Below are 8,925 nucleotides of genomic sequence, written 5' to 3'. Positions count from 1 at the left end.
CACCTTATGTTTATTCCCCCCCCCGGATGACTGGCTGTGGGTGGTTTTTGCTACTCATCCAATAAATAATACTAGTCATTCTTACTTTACCACGATGATGCAAAAACGTGAGTTAAACTGCATTGGAGCACCTAAAGCACCTTCTCCACTCGCGGCACGGCACAGTTATTCTGTGTTTCCATTAGCGATGGTACCTGGAACTACTGCTTTACAAGTCACTAGTCGCTCGTTTGTGTGCGTTACATGTAAAACGGGTTTCATGCAGCCGTGCAACGATGACTCCGCCCACTTTGAGGAGACACTATGTTATAATGGAAAACCAACAAAACTAGAGCTGCAACTATTATTTTCATAATCGATTAATCTGTTGATTATTTTCTTAATTAACCGTTTGGTCCATAGAATGTCAGAAAACATTAAAAAAACATTGATCAGTGTTTACTGGAAATAATAATAAAGTTCTCAAATGTCGTTTTTGTCCACAACCAAAAGTATTCACTTTTAATGACTTCTTTGCTATGTGGAGCAAAGAAATGAAGAAAATATTCACATTTAAGAAGCAGAAACGATGAGAAATCTTGTTTTTATCACAAAAAATGCTTCAAACCGATGAAACGATTATCAAAATAGTTTTAAATTAAAATTAATTTAGTTGTGTGGAAAAGGTAGTTTCGTTTAAGTCATGTACTGCACCATAAAAATATGAATAGTTGGAAGTAGCATGTGTTTGACATGAAGCACCTCTGGCTTTTATTCTGATAACTAACAGCGGTGGGTGGTGTCAAACTGGAGCTTTACCCAGATGATGGATTACTCTTTCAGTTCCAGATCCTCCTCCAGCTACCTCCACTGAAGAGCAGTGTGCGTGTGTGTGTGTTTGGTGTGTGTTCCAGTGGACAGATGGGCCTCTAACTGCAGCTGCCCATGTGACACAGTTGATTATCTGTTCTGATCGGCCAGGATGTTAAACCATGAGCTCTTTTCCAAAACTATGCCAACAGCAGAAAGTTGTGTTGAAAGTATATTGAATAAGTGCATTTGAATACCTTTCATAAACCTCAATTTTGCACTTAAATTCTGCAAGCATGCGGATTTCCTGAGGACAGGAAAAATAAAGTCCTCATTATTCAAAATCATGTTTTTCCTTTACAGAAATAAAAATCCAAATATAGGACGCGAATAATATAGAATTACATTTCTCAATCTAAATCTAAGAAAAAAATTAGATTTATTTGTATGTATATATATGTATATATATATGTATACATGTATATATACATATATATATAAATATATGTAAATATACAGTATATTTTGATGTTTCAGAAAAGCCAAAAAAACAAACAAATTATTTGTCACTGTGAGGTCAAAGGTCAGAGGCAGACACTCTTGCAGTAACTCATTTTTTTTTAATCAAGAAAATAATCACTGATTGTAATTATGAGGTAAGATTTGGATCAGAATGATTCAAACTTACACATCCCACCAATATGTACTTGATTGGTGGAAGTAATTCTGAAATATTCATTATATTTTCATTTGGCTGTTGTTTTCATTGTAAACATTCCATAAGGTGGCGCCATATCCCCATGCTTTGACAGTAAGATGATCACTGTTTTGGATTTGCCCTCCCCTAAAAAAGCTTTGAGGCACAATAAAAAATAAGCAGTCTACAATTAACTCATTGAGGTGTGGTGCTATTTTAGCGCTGCACTCGCAACTTCACCAGGAGGAGAAGGAGGAGGAGAACAGACACTTTTAAACTGCACGGGCAATTCAGAAACTGAGAGATAAATGCAGTAAAGTCATTGTATTTCAAGTCAATAATGTCATAATGTCATAAGTGCTCTGCGTAACAAATGCATAAATAAAGTCAAACATTTCAGTGATTATTTAATACAAGATTGAATTGTTTTTAAAACCTACAATATGACAAAAAGTGTGGACTGAGACGTGTCAGGTCCTCTCACTGTGAGGACACAGTATGAGCACTGGCACATGGAGCGGTCCATTCACTGCAGTGTGAATGATAATACACTGAACGTGGGCCCTCAGTGCCGAACTGTAGATCAGTTCAAAGGTCTTAAAAATCTGGAAAATCTGGGTCAGATTATGTGTTAATCTGGGTCAGTGAGCCTCATGGTGACTGGACAAGTGACCAGTGACACAAGCATGGCCTCAGAAAGCCAATGTTTGATTTGTATCACAACATGTATAACGTTACACCAGGAAAGTTGGTTTCATGCTTTAAAAATGAATATGAATATATTAATATAATATAATGAATACATTAATAATAATAATATTTTAATATTAAGATTAAAAATGGCATTACTGCAGACATACTTCATCGTACACCTGTTCCTAAGTTTTATACCAGTTAAGTATGTTCATTTAATAATCGTCCTGCAGGTGTTAAAGGAAGATTTCATTGCATTTATGTTACTTTCTTTCTTTACCTCATCACTATCCTCTCTCTCTCTCTCTAACCCACTGAAAAAAAACCCCAAAACAAACCCCTGTCATTCCAGTCGTAGCCAGCGGCGGCTGAATGTGGCTGATGGCATCTGGCGTGCAGACACGCACATATGAAAAGGCTCCTGTCAGTCATCTGAGGCGACCATATGTGTGTGTCTGCATGAGCTCTGTGCCAGCAGCAGGCGGCCTCTGCCAGAAGACATTAGGGAAGCAGCAGGATGTCATTAAGATGCTACAATGATGGATTAGCCGTAAATGGTGAGCAGGAGATCTAGCTGGCCCATCCTCTACCTCTGCCTTCACACACACACACACACAGTCTCAGAGGGAGCAGTGGTGGGGATGGAGCCCCCTGTAGATTCAAGGGTGTAATTGCGTTAGCTGCTCAGTAGGGAAAGGATGAGCTTGGGTTCCTCTGAAATGAACACAGTCAGGGAGTCTCATCAGAACCATTAGTGGACCTCCAACCTTCTGCTTCACTCCTGAGGCAGATTCCATCTGCGGCTCACACAACCATGGGGAGTTAATGGCACCTCCCACTTGCTTATCCCGAATCAGTGGATGACTTTCTTGCGAGGAGAGCCGACTGACTTTTCACGTGAAACCACTTTCACTTTATCATAAACTTTATTGTCCACTATGTTGGTAATTGTCTTTGACTCCTCATAATAAAGAAATACACTACAAATACAAAACAACAACAACAACAACAACAACAACAACAACACATCACATAATAACACAGAGCTCATTTGCAGTATTGTGAATATGGTGGGTGTAAAGATTATTTAGGACTTATTACATAATGACCTCCAACTCTCTGTCCCAGGACACAGTTTCATAAGACACAGCATTTTCTCTTAGATTCTTCTTCACCAGCTCAAAAGTATGTCTGGATATTCTTCTTGTTGCTGATCAATAATTCCTTATTAACATTTGAGCATGACGTAAATCCAGTGATGTGAGAGAGAACTCTCTAAACTCATGACCAGATACTTCGGTTCACACTAATTTAACAATCTGTCTATGAAAAACTCATAGTACTCATATAATAATACTGTTATATATATATATGTATATATATTTCATGTCATCACATGCAGCACTACAACCTTAGCAGTGTACATAATGTACAGCATTTATACAGTATAATGTACAGTATATATAGTATAATGTACAGCATTTATACAAAATAATGTACAGTGTATATACAGTATAAAGTACAGTGTATAAATAGTATAATGTACAATATATATACAGTATAATGTACAATATATATACAGTATAATGTACAGTATATATAGTATAATGTACAGTATATATATTATAATGTACAGCATTTATACAAAATAAAGTACAGTGTATAAATATTATAATGTACAGTATATAGATAGTATAATGTACAGTGTATATAGAGAGTATAACTTACAGTATATATACAGTATAATGTACCACATATATACACAGTATAATAATGTACAGCATATGTGCAGTATAATGTACCACATGTATACAGTATATATAATAATGTACAGTACATGTACAGTGTATATAGACAGTATAATGTTCAGTATGTATACAGTGTATATACAGTATAATGTGCAGTATGTATAGAGTATATATACAGTATAATGTTCAGTATGTATACAGTGTATATACAGTATAATGTATTCTCTATAGATGAAAGTTTCCTGCTTCACTGACCTTGCACAGACCAGAGAGAATGAATCAGCTTAAACACAATGTAAATGTTATTTCTAAAGCTGTAAATCAACTGGAAAAAACGTGATATGTTGTCACAGAATTTGTTAATGAATGAATTACAGTTATTTTCAATGTCTGTCTTTGATAAAACATGTTATTACATGTCATTTTATAACATGTTATATTCTCTCAGTCAACTCTGCTTTTTTGTCGCAAACAGAAATGATGTCTCTTTATTTGTTTTCTGTGTCTTTTTCTTTTCTTTTTTTTTACTTCTGCGGCTTCTTCACCTCTCCTGGCACATTTTAATATCTTTATTTCCACTTTTGTGTCCTCGGGCAAGACACTTAACCCCACGTTGCTCCTGGCGACCCATTCAGCGTCAAAGAGGAGCGGATAGAAAATGTGCTGCACATTGAAAGTGAATGGATGTGAATGGCAAAAGTGTAGTGTAAAGCATCATCAACTAGACTAGAGAAGACAACTAGAGAATAAATACAAGAAATCCAGCGTCACTGACCCACAACAGAGAGAAGGATGTTTTCAGACAGCGTGTGTGTGAAAGAAGTGACGGTCTCTAATGGTGTCTGTCCTCCATCTCCAACTCCTCCGTGTCCTGGAGTCATGTGGAGACACACAGAGACGAGACATGGAGTCAGAGGGAGAGGGACTTAGATGTTGGACTGTTCGTGCTAATGCTGTGTTTGGTATTAACATGCACATGGCACTTAAACTCCCACTGGTTTGCATGAAAACATTTGGAATCAGGCTCATCAATCAAAGGGCGCGCACACATGCACACACACACACACAGGAGCTGTCAAAGTCCTGCGGTGCGCTGTGTGTCTGTGAATGTTACATTGCTCAAGGGAAGTGATATTACAAAAGAGACTGTTGTTGTTTTTTAATGATCCATGTTGCTTTCCCCTCTCATGTGTGTGACTATAGCGACACAGGACAATGTAAACACATGTCGCACCTGGACAACACAAACACACGGTCATGACAAAATCCACACAAAATTCAACTAAACAAAAACTCAAACCTGTCTTCATGTTACTTTTTGTGTCTGTGAAATCAGGAAGAGCCTGTGCTACGTTTGCTGCTCCATCTGTGACAAAAATTCAACTTTGTAAATTAAAAATTCTCATCCATCATCAAAATCCATCCAAATTATTATTTATCTATTTAATTAATCACATTCACACTTGTGTAATGTGGGAAATCAGTCTGATTCAGGGTTGTATATAATCATTTGTAATACTGACTACTAACTGTAATAACAAAGTATAAGTATGTGTTTTACACATACTTCTACTCTGACAACTCTGACTGGTTGAGTAAATAAGGGCATATTACTTACATTAGAACATGCAGATTCCCCTCTGTCTTTTCTAAGCATCTTATCTCTTTACAGGACCCTCACAAAAAAGTAATAAGTACTAGAAGTGACACTAGAGGACCTACTGTTATTCAGATCTCAGACAGAAGCAGGGTTTTCTCCGGGTTCTGTTTTCAGGAATGAAACGTTTCAAAACATCCCTCGCTCTGATTTTTTCACACACTTAGGTATGATTTAAACCAGCAGAGGGCAGCACCACAGATCCCAAGTCTGCTACAGTCTCTGCAGGAGAATATCATGATCGATGGTGTCAAGATCTAACAGGATCTAACAGGACAAGTTAAGAGACTAGACCAAGAGAAGGTCGTTACTAACTTTAACTAGTGCTGTTTCTGTGCTATGATGTCATCCTGACTGGAAACCCTCAAACTGCGCAGATATTCACATCATTGATTTGCAGATTAGATATCAGTCAGTAATGAGCTAAAACATCACTTTTTTGAGATGGGGTTTAATCACTGCTACTTGGATTAAGGAGAGATTCATTTGATTTAATCTAGAACATCTGTAAACAGTTTGTCGGGGATGGGATCTAACTGACAGGTTGATGGTTTGGATGATGACACTAATGATGTTAACTCAGGGAGAAACTGTCTGACTGTGCACCTGCTGCTTCTGAAGCTCTTGTGCTAAACAATTATTCAGATGATCATGATGATGAATTATTTTCTTTTATAGACAAAGAAGTTCATGAAGTGGTCACTGAGGGGTCCTCAGTGTTATTTTCTTATTTTCTTAATAATGAATCTTATAATTGACGAGACAGCCCATGAAGTCTGCAGAACAGGATGTGCACCTGCCACCCAGGACAGAAGACCACGAGGTGGAGCAGGAGACCAGCTTCAAGTTTCTAGGGACTCACGTCGGCAGTGACCTGAAACGAAGTATGAAGAGCACCGCTGTCGTGAAGAAGGCCCAGCAAAGACTGCACTTCCTCAGGATGCTGAGGGAAAACCACTGAACAGAGAGCGTACTGACCTACTTCATCCTGGCATGGTTTGGAAAATGTTCAAAGGCAAACAGGGGCAGCTCTCCAGAGGGTGGTCCACACAGCACCAAAAAAAGAACTGTTTTAAAAATGACATCCTATTCTATTCTATTCTATTCTATTTGCTGTGGGGGCGGGGTTTAAAGATCACACGGGGACCCTCAATGTTGCCACTTCATTTACAGATTTAATTAGATGGATGGAGTCCTTGCATTATTAAAACTAGGCGGGAGAAAATGTTGCCAGCACTACAGGACTTTTTAATTACAACTCCACATCCCTGCTTGCTGACGACTGGGGAACCAGTTAATTAAAATCCTCATTATTTTACTTTTAATTAGTCTCTCTCCCCCTTCTCTTGTTTCCTCCTGCCATATGGCAGCGTTCTGTGGTCAAATCAGCTTAATTGAGCTAATGTAGTTGATCGACTGAGTTATTCTCGATGAGGATTCGTAATTGCCTGAAATCGTGCAGACACAATCATGTTTGGCGATTTTAAATGTCGTTCGGTGTTAAAAATGATAAAAATGCTGCGGTTATCTAGTGTACGCATTATTAGCTATTTGGTAGAAATCATTGTTTAATTATTGACGACAGTTGTCCGGGTTAGGGCTGTTAAAACTTCTCCAGACTATCACTTTACCACCTTGTGTTGAAAAGTTCTTATGATCTTGGTTTTGCAGGATGCTGCGTGAGCTTCACATAAGATGTAACATGACTGCACCACTCCAGGTCGTTGAGATTTGGTTCAATAAACACAAAAACACCCACACCTGTTATGTTTATTCATTATTTACTCCACAATTCCTCCACATGTGACAAGACAAACCCTAAAGTGACTCAGGTTTGGAGGTTCTGCAGAGTTCTGCAGAGTTCTGCAGAGTTCTGCAGAGTTCTGCTGAGTTCTGCTGAGTTCTGCAGAGTTCTGCTGAGTTCTGCATGCCCGCTAATTTGAACAGTCACAGCTGGCTGCTCATGTGGGCCTGGCCCTCTACCCATCCTGCCTGCTTCACTTCTGCCTTTAATTCGGCTCCGCAGAAAGCCACACAAACACTGGAAAAGCAGAGATCCCATAATTAGTGTGGAGGAGATGATCTCATAGTTTCCATGCCAAATATACATATAAAGAGCGCTTATTTAAAGGTGCATCTCGTGCCAAAAAGCAGTCCTAACAAACCGGAGTAGAGACCTTGGAAAGATCAGAGGGCAGCAAACATAATAAAAAGCCGAGGATATTTGCAAAAACACGTACATTTTTATTAATAAACACACACCACTGCCTTTCTTGTGCCCACCTACCTTTTAATTAGACCACCTCACCAGATTAGGCCTCATTAGAGTGCAGCTAAAGTCCATGCAGGCCCACAGCACATCCCACTTTAATTGCTTGTGTAATGGTCTCAGTTCAGGTCTTTGAAATCCCATTCCTGTGAGTAATCAGCCATGTTTGTCTGAGAACATCAGCTTTTACTTACTGTTCTGTTTCAGCAGGACACTTAAAGTCCACTTTGAGTGTGATGATCACGCTAATGAGTCCGGCACATGATCGTCAGACGGTGAGTGTGAAAGGATGAGAAACAGATCCTGCAGAGAGCTGCTGACGTCCTTCAGCCCATACAGGAAATCTCTGACCTGAAACTAAATGAAATGACAACATTTAGTTTCCTGAATCATTCAGCAGATTGTGCAGTGAGTGACTCAGGCTCACACTCACATCTCACACTGAGCAACCTGCTGCCATCTAACTGGCCAAAGTAGTAAGAACGTGCTCAGAGATTGTTGGACAGAACCGAGACACATGTGCTAAAACATCCTTAGAGAGCCCTCGTGTGTGTTATTCACTGATGAACTGTCACAATCAAGTGTGACATATGAAGCTACTGTTGGTTGGATTTCTGCAAAAAAAAAAAGTGACATACGACCTCCTGAAGATACCGTGGTAAAAATCTTTATCTTGAATATTTCACATAGAATTACAAAAACATGGCTTTAAATAAAAATACTATAGAATTGTTCTTGTTCAGGTGTGACCCAGTCAATGATCACAACTCATGAATCACAAATAGTTACCAGATTGATTACAGTACACATAGACATACATACATTAGTGAGTGAGTCTGCAAACATGATCAAAGAACTGCTCATCCAGGTGTTACGGTATGACATGATATCAGATAAAAAGTCATCATTATGAGATAAAAAGTCATCATTATGAGATTTTTTGACTTTTTTATCTCATGATTATGACTTTCTTTCTCATAATTATGAATTTCTCTCTCATAATTTCGAATTAATCTCATAATTATGACTTTTTATCTAATAATTATAACTTTTTATCTAATAATTTAAACTT

The sequence above is a fragment of the Solea solea genome, chromosome 19 (assembly GCF_958295425.1).
Source record: "Solea solea chromosome 19, fSolSol10.1, whole genome shotgun sequence".
Lineage (NCBI taxonomy): Eukaryota > Metazoa > Chordata > Actinopteri > Pleuronectiformes > Soleidae > Solea > Solea solea.
The sequence above is the reverse complement of the archived record's forward strand: the minus strand, read 5'-3'. Positions refer to the sequence as shown.